This window comes from Staurois parvus, unplaced genomic scaffold (genome assembly GCF_062004578.1).
Source record: "Staurois parvus isolate SC_StPar_1 unplaced genomic scaffold, SC_StPar_1.0 ptg000298l, whole genome shotgun sequence".
Taxonomy (NCBI): domain Eukaryota; kingdom Metazoa; phylum Chordata; class Amphibia; order Anura; family Ranidae; genus Staurois; species Staurois parvus.
Window position 1 is genome coordinate 4,634,851 of NW_028318094.1, and position 13,789 is coordinate 4,648,639.

General features: G+C 41.9%; 1 protein-coding gene across 5 annotated transcripts in view; it reads left to right on the plus strand.

The window, feature by feature from the left end:
- GRIA1 (glutamate ionotropic receptor AMPA type subunit 1) overlaps window positions 1-13,789 on the plus strand; it is a 382,121-nt gene that overhangs the window by 289,919 nt on the left and 78,413 nt on the right. The gene's annotated exons all lie outside the window — the stretch shown is intronic.

The window sequence follows — 13,789 nt, forward strand, 5'->3', positions numbered from 1 at the left end:
AAATGAAAAAAAAAATGTTTGCTTTTAATTACACATTAAAGTGTTACTAAACCCAGGACCCTGCATTCACTATATCTGGTCTCCCACAGTACACAGAACATGGAAATGCAATTATTTTAGTAAATGTAAACTGATAAATATCTTTTCTCAACAGCGGTCAAAGCAGTCTTGTGACTTCTATCAGTGTCCAGCAGAGCACTGGTTAAAGCTTGTAGGAGGAGTTTTCATTCTCCCCTGATTGTCCTATGAGGCTGCAGGACTCCTGACCCTCTGTCTGGACAGTGCTGATTGGCCCTGTGCTGATCACATGCACGCTTCCAAGGAAAAAAAAAACTTCTCTAGAAATACACACCAATCTGAGCATGTGCAGCATGCCCCCAGGCTCTGTTCTATCAGCAGAGGTATTGGGGACAGTAGGAGAAGGGGAGGATTAGAGAAGACGGGATCAAACAGCTTTTTTACACAATGCAGAGGATTAACCCCTTAGGTTCCACAGAGAGTATAACAATCATGCTTTACTGCATATACAGGCTGATTTTACTGTTGTGGGTATTAATAACCCTTAAAAGACCTATAAATATGGGCTTTGGGCTTATGTTGATGGGCCAAGAGCCAACTGGCAGATTAATTCAAACTGCAATTGAGGCCAGCTTGAGATGCTTCTAAGATCAATCACAGTTGGCTGACAGGCAGATTTGACCCGCGGTTGACCTTCTTCTAAGCTGTATATTCCTACTTTGCACTGCTTTTGCTTTACTACTGACTTTCATAGGGAGAAAATCAGTTTGAATGAAAGACCAAAAGGCCCTAATAAATAGGAAATCATAAATATGCTCTCCACAATCTCTCCATCTGCAGAGTTGTTATTTAGAGACAGTAGTCTAAGGCAACCGATGTATCCAGCAAAGACTTTTAACGTTTTCCTTCCTGGAAGAAAACTGTAGAATCAGTAATCCTTATTAGCAAGGACTGGTGACACCAAAAGAGCTTTATAGATGACATGTACCCTGGCTATGCATTACTGTACGTACTTTATGTTCTGCACAGAGGGCGGACTTCCCACCTTCTATTTGTGCTGTTATTTGTGAAAACAAGAGTTTCCCAGGAAACAGTTCTTTCCTTTACTTGTTTGGCAATCATGTCCTGTCAATCATACGCCTACAAGGGAAAGATGTATGGAAACTGTACTTACAAGAATCCTGTCTGCACAACCCCATGACTTCCACTTAAAAGCTATATTGTTTCTTTACTAATGTAGTTAGCTTTAAAAGGAGATTGATTTTATGATCCAGGTCCTTCCGGATTGAAAGAATATAATGCTGTTATATATCAGTATCCATCCCAAGTTTGTCTACCAAAGCTATATGAGATATATGAGATAGAGACTTTTCAATCAACTGTGTGCCTTGCATATTACACACCAGCACAATGTATGTTTAGATGTTGCCCAAATTCTGCTTTCCATAGTGAGGCTGATTTACTAAAGCAAATGAACAACAGAATGTCCACACGGGTACATGTCTGGACTCATGTGGGCACAGTGAATACTATCTTTAAAACTATATATCTGATATTGTGCTCATCTTTAGGTTATACCTGCGGTCCAAGTTTGCCATGTGTGTGGAACATCTACATGACATAGCTTGTGTGCCTTATGTTCTGCTAAAGGTCACCAAGGTATCATATTTACCAACATTTCTGTCTTGATCCCCAGGACACAGTTAACCCTGCCACACTTAAAGGAATGGTCCATCCAGACCCCACCTCTAATTATGTGGGGTCTGACTATTTGAAAACATTCACCATAAAGAATGCATTATTAAAGAGGAACTTCAAATCCCCTCCCCATTAATTTATTTATTTTAAACCATGCTTACCAGATTCTGAGTTATTCACCATTTAGATACTCACCCACTCAGCGGATCCAGCATTGTCCTGCTAAGATCCACCTTCTGCTGCTACTGCTCAGGTCCCGCACTGCCATTTTTCCCTTTGACTTTGTCATGTGGCTGAAATTTCTTCTGGGTTCAGCCAGTGGGCTTCCCAATGACGTGCCGCTAAGCTGGCCCCCCTCCTCCTTTTTGTTTAAATTCTTTTTATTGTTTTTTCAAGTAACATACACTGTACAACAATATGTACATCTTCAAGCACTAACCCATGCAGGGGTATCTCAGTGAAAAGCATAGCAAATCGGGGTTTCGGCCTACAATCTTAACAATGTACAGCAAAACAATAAAGAAACATAAAACAGATGCTGCTGTTAGTGAACATCAAGTTAAGACAATTAGACATATCATCCCCATTACCTGAGGCCCACCCCCAAGCATTCATAAATGAGGCTTCAAGACAAGCACAAATAATGCAGAGGGGTCAGATGTCAGTAGCTGTTGAGGGTTCCGCTGATCATTTCGCCCAGACTCTGCCATATTTTTTAGAGCATCCTCTATGCAGATAAGTATATTTGTACAAAGGTAAAATGGCATTAACCTGGTGTTTCCAGAAAGTGGGGGAGGGGGAGCCCACTTTTTCCAACACAGAGTGATGGCTTTTCTGGTGTAAAACAGTAAAAGACTCACAAGCACCTTGTCCGCAACCCCAGGAACTAGGTCCTCGACTAAACATAACAAACAGACTCTGGGGAATGGAGTTGAAGAAATATCCACCGCAAGGTTAACAACAGACATTATCTGCATCTAGAAAGTAGCAACTGCTGGGCAGGTCCAGAAAATATGTATAAAGTCCCTGAGAGTGCAGCCACTATGCCAGCATTCACCCCTCCTCCTTTTTTGATTAGAAGACTATGCCTCCTGGGATATGTGACATGCACAACATATTGTGCATGCACAGTGACTCGCATGACTCTATGATCCTTACATGTTGCCTGGAACACAGCATAATTGGGATTGGCATCTATGAGGCATGCGTTTGTCAACATTTTGCCTAAAATTGAAAGGTAAATTTAAAAAAAAATGTGACTGGCCTGCTAAATAAAACAATGAGCATGTGCCAAGAAAAGCAGAAGATTTAGAAAAAAATCATAGGCTATGTAGTTGTAGGAAAAAAGGTCAGCATATGTATGGGTATTTATAATTTAAATATTCATTCCAATCACAAGTGTATTAAATATCGCACTGTTACACAGTTAGGTTGAAAAAAGGCATATCTTCATAGAGTTCAACCAAACGACAAATATGAAAAAAATGAGAGGAAAAAACACGAATCCATGAAAAACCTGAATTCAGAGAACACTAAGGATCCATTAACACTCAATTGCAGTGTGCTGTCTTGTACCACAATGCACAGTATTACACTACCAGTGCTGGAAGAATGGCATCCAACATCCAAGGAGATGATGCCAAGCTGCACCTCCCCCACCCCTTCCTTTGAGACAGAAGATACGTGTTGTGACCTGAGAGGTGAGAGTTGCATTGCACATAAGCAATGTAATAAAATAGTTGGGGGGGGCAGGGAATTGGGGGGGGGGAGGCAGATGGGAAGCTCTGTGTCCAGAGCGGGTAAAAGGCAGGTAGAACAGAGGTTTAGAGGTGGTGTCAGATGGAGGGGCTTGTGTTCATGGGTACTGTGACCCAGGAGGCAAGGTATTTGTCAGAGAGACACAGTGACCGAGGAGAGAGGTGGGTGGAAGGTTCTGTGACTGGAGAAAAGAAGGTGAGGTTTTATGGGGGGGGGGGGGATTTAAGGTGGCAGGGAGTAGCTGTGGCTAGAAGAGGGGGTGGTTGTAATGAAAAGGGGATGGAGGAAGGTATTGGGACCAGGGGCCCTCAACAATGTTGCTATTAGCTTCCAGCAGAGGCATATTCTGCTCACCAGACTCCTGACACTAAGAGCACCTCCTCCAGATTTCACATTACTGATCCCACTTCTCGCAGAAGATGCCAACAAAGCCATCTCCTGCAGTAATCAGTCAGCCTGAACCAGTCGCAGAGCCTTCCCCTGCCCCACCTAAAGTTGCATCAATAACTGCACTGTGGCTGAAATGCGGGATAGGGGTTCATTGTTTATTAGCTGTTGTGTTTCTGGAGCTGGTACCAGTGTGCTGCAAGCTGCCTGAACTGAGATGTACTGACACAATTGCAGAGCAGGCAGCACACCTCAGTCAGGTATCTTGCCATCAGTAGACTCCAGCAACTAAATGTCTTTAGGTATATCAGGGGTGGACTGACCATTCGGGCACTGCCCGAGGGCCCGGGGTCAGTATGGGGTCCCATGAGATGCCCCTGGTACCTTTCATTGGCTTTTTCATAGGCTTTTTTTGGGTGTAGGCGAGGACACAGGGGCCCCATGATCCCCTATTGCCCGGGGGCCCCATGAGTTGTCAGTCCGCCCCTGGGGTATATAGAACTCCTCCTCGGCAATTTAGCAGCACAGTGCAGGGAGGGATATCACAGCAGGCAGCCTGCTGTAGGTTGGGGTGGGCTCTGTTGCTTGTCCAGGGTGACCAGCATTAAAATATTAAGAGAGGTTGGTGGATTTGCTGGCCTCCTTTGTGAGACATAGGAGCAGCAGCATTGGACTGCAGGAGGAGAGCACCAGATGCAAGGTGGTACCAGACTCACTTTGTACTGCTGATAAAATACAGAAATGTAAAGAGGACACAGCCCCTCCAAGCACCCCACCCCTTATCCTGGTCCTTTGCGGTTGTTTGCTATGTCAGATAAAATGGTGCTTTTCCATTTTTTGTCCATTTTGGTACTTTCACAGCCCATTTAAATGAATAGGCTACCCTAATACCACCCAAGTTAACACACAACATATTGTGACTGCAATGGACTGCCTAGATGTAAATAAGCCCTAAATCCTCTGCTAATCAAGTGAAAAGTAAAACACTTAGACACCATGGTCCCATCTTCTTCAACAGAGAAACAAAAATCCTTCCTAATCCTCAAAGGCAGTTGAAATGTCATTAAACCCAAAAGTATAATAAATGTCTTTACATGTAATATAAGCATGCTATACATAATCCCTTAATCATAATTACATTTGTTGTATGTAAAGTATTATTAACCTGGTTGATCCTGCTGTGCGCTGGTGCTATCTTTTTCTCTGTGTCCCCACTGCAACATGATATCCTTTTGGTTCTCCCATTGCAACCTCTGCAGCATATGCTCTGGATTTCAGTGAACAGGGAAGCCTTTCACTTTCTCCTTTCTCCTACTCTTGGCAACTTGAATCATAAATATTCAGTGCCAAGCTCCTCCCTGGCTCCTTCTCCATGTTGATGTGTTCTAGTCGTTTGTGGAGCGAGTGTAACAGGGATGGTTATATTACAAAAACCAAAATGAAAATTTGCGCTAGGGCCTAAAACTATCACAAATAAGCTGCTGCCCCTATACTCAGATATGGAGTATAACCAAATAATAAACCAGAAGTGCAGCACTAAAATAAAAAACATATCACCCGCAACAAAATGATAAAGATCACAACTATAATATATATAGGATGCAGCAAACTTATGCAATTGCTACAATGATTGACACACGTGTTATTGTACCATAAGTTTGCAGCATATATATACTGTATATATTATAGCTGTGATCTATATAATTTTGTTGCTGGTGATAAAAGTTTTTTTATTTTTATTTTACTAATGGCTTTTTAACAGGAATGGTTGGTAGAGTCTTCACCTCCCTGTTAGGTCCCCACGCATAGAATATACAAAGGCTGGAAGGACACATCTGCTATGATCAGCAGTACCTTCTCCAGCTATCCTTACATGGAAATCGAGTTTAGACTTCCATATATGATGCATATAGAATATGGCATCAGATTTCCAGATGCTTCTCCTACAGATCTTCCCTGCGGAGGGGAATGAACAGAGAAGGGTCATGTGACCACACAACACAGAACGCATATAAGGTGTTTGGAATCTTCTTTTAAAGAATGAGAAGCAGAAGTCTGATATATATACAGTACATATTTATACTGATCATTGTTATCTAACAGTTATCAGTTTAGTATCACTTTAATAACTGAAGTGATGAACAATATATATAATTAATATATGTAATTATTAATAGCCAACTACATTTTGTGTATTTAGAAACACACTCAGATACTTTAATTCAATCTACAGAGCTTGTGACGATCGCTGCGTCAGAACCCCAGCCCTTCTCACCAAACTCGTGACCGAAGGACTAGCCAATCTAAAACCGCGCTGTCACGTGCGTAACAATGCCACGCCCAGCTGCACCCTGCACGCAGATGTTCAGCTAATGGACCACAATCTGTGTACCTGCAGCCTGAGAGTGATTGTTACTGGGTCAGGTTAATTATGCAATTAACCCTTCACACTGCCACCACCTCCTTTTTGTAGAGAGCAAGAGGAAACTCGGCAATATCAGCAATAACACTATGATGTTTGAATAATTGTCGGTATACCACTGTCACCGCAGGCAGAGATATACTGAAGTTTAAAACACACACAGTAGCGCTCTTCAGAGGCAGGGGTGCTTAGTTTGCATTAAAGAGCTTTAGAAACAGTTCAACACTTTCAGAAAGTAAAATTTATTACTAAAAGGTCAAAAGGGTGCAATAAAAATATTTACAGAAAAAGATGTAGCCAATATATATATATATATATATATAAATATACAGAGAACAATAGCACAGCAAAGAGATAACAGAAAGGAATTTAGATAGATAAAGTACTTGCTGTCAGCCTGGGTTAAGTAGATCAGGTTTCTGAGCAAAAGGGCCGTCTTCCAAGTTGGTTCCGATGTTAAAAAGGGAGAATTCTTCAACTTCTCTCAACTCAGTTTAGCTTAGCTTTTTCTAGGACTCCACAGAGTGTCTCCCTGAAGCAGAGAACCAATCGCCTCATTTGCTATGACCAAAGCCTTCACAAATTATACTATGACCAATAAATTTTCCTAGCTACATATAACATTCTATCCATGAGTAGATTAATACCCAGAATCATCTGCTGAACGGTTAGATATGAAATATGACATACCTGCTTGAATGGTTAAGGAGGTATAATTTTCTGCTCTCCTGTGTATGTCAGATAGGGGGTGTAATATACCAGGCGATTTATATTAAAGTGAGCCATCCGAATATGTGCTCCATGTTTGTGTAATTATTTACTATTTGGAGATATAAAAGTATATGGAAAACTAGGTTTTAAAATGTAAGTCTGAATGACTTTTGGAGCTCAGTGAGGGCTCGGTTTGTGGCTTTACGACCCCTTCTCCAGCAAGAGTCTCGCAGACAGAGGGGCACCAGCTAGTTGTGGTATTTATAACCATGACACCCTCCCAATGAGTTTGCTGCCTGTGATGCCTGCCTGCATCAAACAGACCACATGTCACTCAACAGAGAGGGAGGGGGGATGAGGAAAGCTGATTTGGGAGTAGAAGTGATACAAAATGGAAGATTCTTAACAAGAAGGATGACCGAGTCCATATCGGTGTGCTCGATTGCTACAGAGCTGATTAGAACCAGTTCTTGAGAAAATCCAAACTGTAAAGAAGTCTTCCTGTATGCAGCTGATGTGTGATCTGCACATACCCCTTACCCCATCCATGTCAGGCTATGACTTTTAAGGATTTCTCCTTTAATGATAGCAGTGCAATTTTATTTCTGCATTATATATGAATTTCCAAACGTTATCACCAGTAGTTAGGTAAATTTAAAGATGTTATAATGGTAGTAAAGTCCCTAAAAAAAAAAAGATCCACCTGTTATAATGTGTTAGTATGCACCGCATACTAGCACTTTATGAAATACGTACCTATAAAGTGGATCCCTCCAGCAGCGCACTGTCACTGCTGACCAGGTTTCTATTTTCACCCCGTCTTCCTTTAGGGTTCACACGTTCCACCTGTTTTAATGGCCAGGCTGCGATGACGACACTTTTCCTCATGCACACGGAGGTCACATTTCCAGCACAGCGCTATGAATCTGCAACACACTCAAGTGTGCCATCCATTGAGAGCACAGTGTTCATAAGCGGGTGACATCACCGACTGTTACTAAAGTAAATATCTCTTAAACCGTGCATGTTTAGGAGATATTCACTGTACCTACAGGTAAGCCTTATAGGCTTACCTGTAGGTACAAGTTAAAAACTGGATTTTACTACCGCTTTAAAGAAAGTCAAATTTATATTTTCGATATGTCATAGTCTAGCCACACTTGAGGGGGGTGTAGCCTGTGGGAGCACAGTGAGTTCAGTAAATACTATGAGGATACAATTTGGTTGGGAGAACACAATCAATGCGTATTTCATAGCTTTATTTAGTAGATCACCCCAGTTACATAGCTACATAGTTAGTCTGGCTGAAAAAAACAAAAGTCCATCCAGCTCAACCAAAAAAAAAAGTTATAATCCTACACCCACAGTTGATCCAGAGGAAGGCAAAAAACCCAGCAAAGCATGATTCAATTTGCTCCTGCAGGGGAAAAAATTCCTTCCTGATCCCCCGAGAGGCAATCATATATTCCCTGGATCAACTTTACCTATAAATGTTAGTGTCCAGTTATATTCTGTGTATCCAAGAAAGAATCCAGGCCTTTTTTAAAGCAATCCACTGAGCTGGCCAGAAGCAACCCTTGAGGAAGTCTATTCCACAAGTGTCTGATAAATCCCATGTGCTACCAGAAAAAGGTTTCTGTTGGCAAGGGCACCACACTGCTGAGTTTTGCTATAGCTACTAGTTCATGAACTGGAGTCAACTTTGCATTCTCTCAGGCTGTACTGATTGATATATCTCCTTACCCTACATACTACTATTACTCATTGTATTCCCCTTCAATCTCTACAATACTTATTATTTCCACTACGTTTTCATCTTTTCCTCCACAAATTATCTACATGACGCATCTAGCTCTGATATACTTTGCCTGGAAGGTAAAATGGTTTATTCAGTGTTATACTGAAGATTAACCACTGCCTTGTTACATCTATAAGAAAATCTTTCCAGAATTATTTTTTTCAGGTAGTTTTAAGGCAGAGTTCCAGTGACACTGTAAAAAAATAAAAGTAAGCAGCTACAAAAACTGTAGCTGTTGACTTTTAAAAAACAATCACTCACCTGTCCCTGGATCCCGCAGTGTCCTTCCCACAGCTCGTTTCAGAGACAGTCCTGTGTTCCTGGCGCCGGCATCTTCAGTGTGAGCACTCGGCTGTGACAGCTTGCAACTTCACAGCCAGGTGCCCACTGTGCAAGTGTGCATAGTGCTGCGCTTAGTGAATGGTCCTGTACTCTTCTGGGACCTGTCATGTGTCCCAGAAGTCTACAGGGATGGAGGGGGGGAGAACAACCTCCGCTTCCGATCGCCTTGGCAATCGCAGCACTTTGGGGAGTGGGTACCTGTCAATTTCGGGTACCCGCTTTCCAAAGGTGCCAATCCTTAACGGGCAGTGAGGGACCAGTCCTTAAAGCATAACTTCCCGTTTTGGGTGGAGCTTTGCTTTCAGCTGGCTATAGATGGATTGAAATTTGTCCGGTTCAGCAGGGATGGGAAAAATTTCGATCCAACCATGGCCGTTCCTACTCGACAGAAGTCAATCTGATGATTAACTTCTGTTGAACAGTCTTGATGGAAAATTTATTGTGATCAGCGGCTGCAGCTGCTGATCAATGTATTCTGACAGCAGAGAGTCTGGCTGTCAGCAAACGATGTCCAAGCGGGGAGGATTCCCCCATCCACATTGCTTGTGTGGATGGAGAATTTGTTTGTTTTTTTTATATTGGTTAAGCCCACTGGTCAGCCTTAGATATTGCTGGAAATTATGAGAAATAACTCATAGCTGCAGCAAAACTAGTTGTCACTCATACCTACCAGCAGGTTGAATGAAAAAAGAAATGACCCAATTGAAAGACCCGCTGAGCCTTTGAAGTCTGAGGGAGGGAGACTTCCCCACCATCAGAATACACTGATCATTGCTGCAGGCTATAGCTGCCGGCACTGACCGATCAGGAAAAAATCAACAGGGTGGCTGTACAGAAGTTGGTTTGTGGACACTGCCCATACATGGATAAAAATTCAGCCAATCCCTGCTGAACTAGCTGAATTTCAATCCATGGATGGCCGGCTGAAATGACTAACTGAATTGAACTAAGTCATATAAACAATAAATGAACCCTAGGTGATTCAATGGCGCTGTAAACAAAAATCTATCTTAAAGTGACAAATCCTAAAATTAATAAAGTCCATGAATTCATTCCAACGTGATAATCTTCTATTTACTTCTCAAAACCAAAATCACCATGTGTTCAAGAAAAAAACGTTCCCCCTTTTGGGTATACACTCACCAAATTTCCATGCCTCCCACTCTCATGGTAGGCATATATCGCTTTGAAAAACTCCAAATGGGAAAAGAATGTGACAATATCAGCATATCCACAGTACTCCTTGCTCCTCTCCCCCAGATGCAATGGCCATGAAAGAATAAAAGGTAAAAACTCCAATGGTGCAGTACAAATAACACATCTTATTAAATGAATGCAGACAGCCACTGACAAGATAATTGATAAAAACATGCCTGTAGATAATATGTATGGTAGTGTGATGGATTGTAAGCAGGGCTCTCACCACTGCCGCATCCCAAAAAATGGTGCTCCTGTGTCACTTCCGGTTACAGACGTCACGTCCGGTCACTATACAAGCCTTACTCTGCCACATTTTGTCACTTCCAACTTAGTCATGGATCCCTATGATATCTATCTATGATATAGAACTGCATGTTCTCTAGGCAAGTGATGCTGTGGTTGGGATTTGAACCAACAACCCTAGTAATGCCAGGTGGAAGTGCTAACCATTTAGCCACTGTGCTGTCACCACTACCTGCACTTAATTTTTAAAGTAGAACTGAACTTGAAAAGTGAAGATTTGCTATGTAAAATGCACTTTTTGTCCGGACATTGCGAAGCAAAGCCCTGCCTCTACCAAAATGGCTGCCTACACACAAAGACACACCATGGAATTAACTAAAACTCCCTGCACCTTTATAATGATGCAGGAAACTGTTACAAGTGGCGTGCCAATTTACCTAAGCAGATAGACCTGCTTCAAGTCTACAGTATCTGCACCACCCCCACCAGTTTCTGTTTCAGAGCGAAAAAGAAATTAGCATAGGCTCTGCACCTAAATGACAAAGGGAATGCGGCAGTTTTCCATGCAGAAAATTGCTGCAGATTCCTGCCAGGCATGACCTGTCATACAGGATGTGAGCTGTCAGCTGACAGTTTATATCCCTCTCTCTGTCTGTATAGTGATTACAGAGCCTGCAGGGTTAACAACCCTCTCTCTCCCTCCCATATCTGAGCTAAATGGAAGGCAGGGACAGGCAGAGAGATTGAAGCATGCATCTCCAGTTTTCCTGTTCACTGTGCCATGTATTGTATCTGTCACCTGTCACAGCCACAGAACAGAGAGATGCTCTCCCCTTTGCACCCCTTTGTTAATTGGGAGCAGCAACTGCTCAATTTTTTATGTTTAGAAGAGTAGTACAAGCATTGTGCTTGCGCCACTCTTTAATTCAACCCATGGTGTAAAAGGTATGGAATGTCAGTAACTGAAAACAATCAGCTGCAGGGAGACCATGGGCAATACTACTGACCATTCCTTTGTCATTTGTCTGTCTTTTTGGGCACAGCTTGCAAAGATCAATGCTTCTTTAATGATGCACTTTATTACATGGCTCTGGATATCCACATATGGCTAACATGCAAGCAGAACACAAAGATGGACTTTGTTAAGGTGAATAATTAAAAAACTTTAATCCTACATGAATTGCTGAACATATAAATCCTAATCCATAGAATGACTCCAATGAATTATTTATTATTATTTAGGATTTATATAGCGCCAACAGTTTGCTCAGCGCTTTACAATATAAAGGTAGACCATACCAAAATTATACAATTCAATACAAGAGGGTTAGAAGGGCCCTGCTCCTTTGAGCTTATTATCTAAGATGGAGGGACTGGTTGTACAAAAGGTAATAACTGTGGTGGATGAACTGACAGGAGAAATAGAGGATTCTGTTATTAGCTGAAGGCAGGATAGGTTTCCCTGAAGATATAGGTTTTCAGAGATCGCCTAAAAGTGGGCAGGGTAGGTGATAGTCGGATAGATTGGAGTAGAGTGTTCCAGAGGATAGGAGAGGTTCTAGAGAAGGAGACAAGGGAGCTAGAGAGCAGGAGGCCGTGGGAGGAGTGAAGAGTATGGTTTGGGTGATATTTGGAGACAAGATTGGTGATGTAATTTGGGGCAGAGTTATAAAAGGCTTTATATGTCATTGTTAATGTTTTGAATTTTATTTGTTGGGCAATGGGAAGCCAGTGGAGGGATTGGCAGAGAGGGATCGAAGACACGTATGTCTCTTATTAACAGAGACATCTTTTGTTCATTCAGATACATATTTATCTTCCATCCAGTGTGGATTGCTGTGCACAAATGCCCAAAGATGGATTATAGTGGGTAATATTGATGTCACCAGTTTATTTATATCATCTGACAAAGAGGTAATGACTTCAGAATACGCAAGGGTTCGCTTTCTACAGAAAAAGAAGAAACCGAAAAAGCCAATGATTTGCTGTAACACAGAAAAAATATAAATAAAATGTTTTATGAAACAAGTTCTAGAAACAGTTTTGTCCTATGATACATTAATAAATCAGATTAAGAAATCTATACATGTATAAATTTGCTGCAGACGGCTAGGAGCAAAGCTTCAGCGTTCGTAACTGCAGAGGTGTGATAAGATCACAGTCAAGGCTGTGTTTGGACATCATGCTGCTCCAATTTGATATCAAGTTCTTCCTTGATTTTTTTTATGAACAAGATTTGTCTATGCCTAGGCCTCCAGATCCCCCTCAGTTGCAGACAGCAGTCCATGACTAAGCCTTTATTTCATTCAGATTGGTTGGTTTCTCAGGCAAAGGAAATAGCTTAGAATTCTAATGTATCGTTTACAAGGCACGGCTTAGAAACAGATTGGCCATCTGATAACTGAGGCGGTTACCAGAAAAATGACTTTACTGACTCCTGTGGGTTGTCTTGCCTCAGTTAATTCACTTTAATAAAACAGCTAAGCTCATGCAAGCCCATTACAAATCCAGCTCTTAAAATGTTTGTATACCCCTAACCTTTTTTAATATTTTTGTATAGAGTAGGGAAGGAATATTACCTCTTTCAGGTTTTTTTGCTGAGTACATAAGACCTCATTCACAAGGGCTTACAATACTGTGTGCCCGTGAAAAGCTGTGTTTACCCGCACAGGGTTGCACAGTTGTTTTGTCTATCGCTGTGCAGGCGGTCCCATTAATGTCTCTTGTGACATAACGGCTGCATGGACATTGCCACAGTATCCCAATATGACATCCATGTGGGTATGGATGCCTGTCTCTGAAGTCACCCTGTGTGCGTGCAGGGACACGCACCGGCACTCACATGGATGTCGCATTGGTCCCAACAGACAGAAATTGGATTGCTTACAGAGGGATGCATGGAACATCTCTGCACCCCCAGGTTAAATAGTCCTGGAACCCTTTTATTATGTAAATGGTAGTAGATCTAAATTAGATCTACAATTAAAGTGCAAGGAGTATAGTCAGCTTTAGACTAAAATGGTAATGACTGATGTAGTAGTGACATTATCAAAGCACTTTTAGTTGAATAAGCTGGGCAAAGTTCTAAGCCTAATCTATCTAGCCCTGTAAAATAAAAAAATTACTATACTTACCTGTTCTGCAGCCGCTCCGGTCCGGTCCCATGCTGAGCTGTCAGGGCTGCTTCAGTGTGTAGGAATGTATGGGAGAGG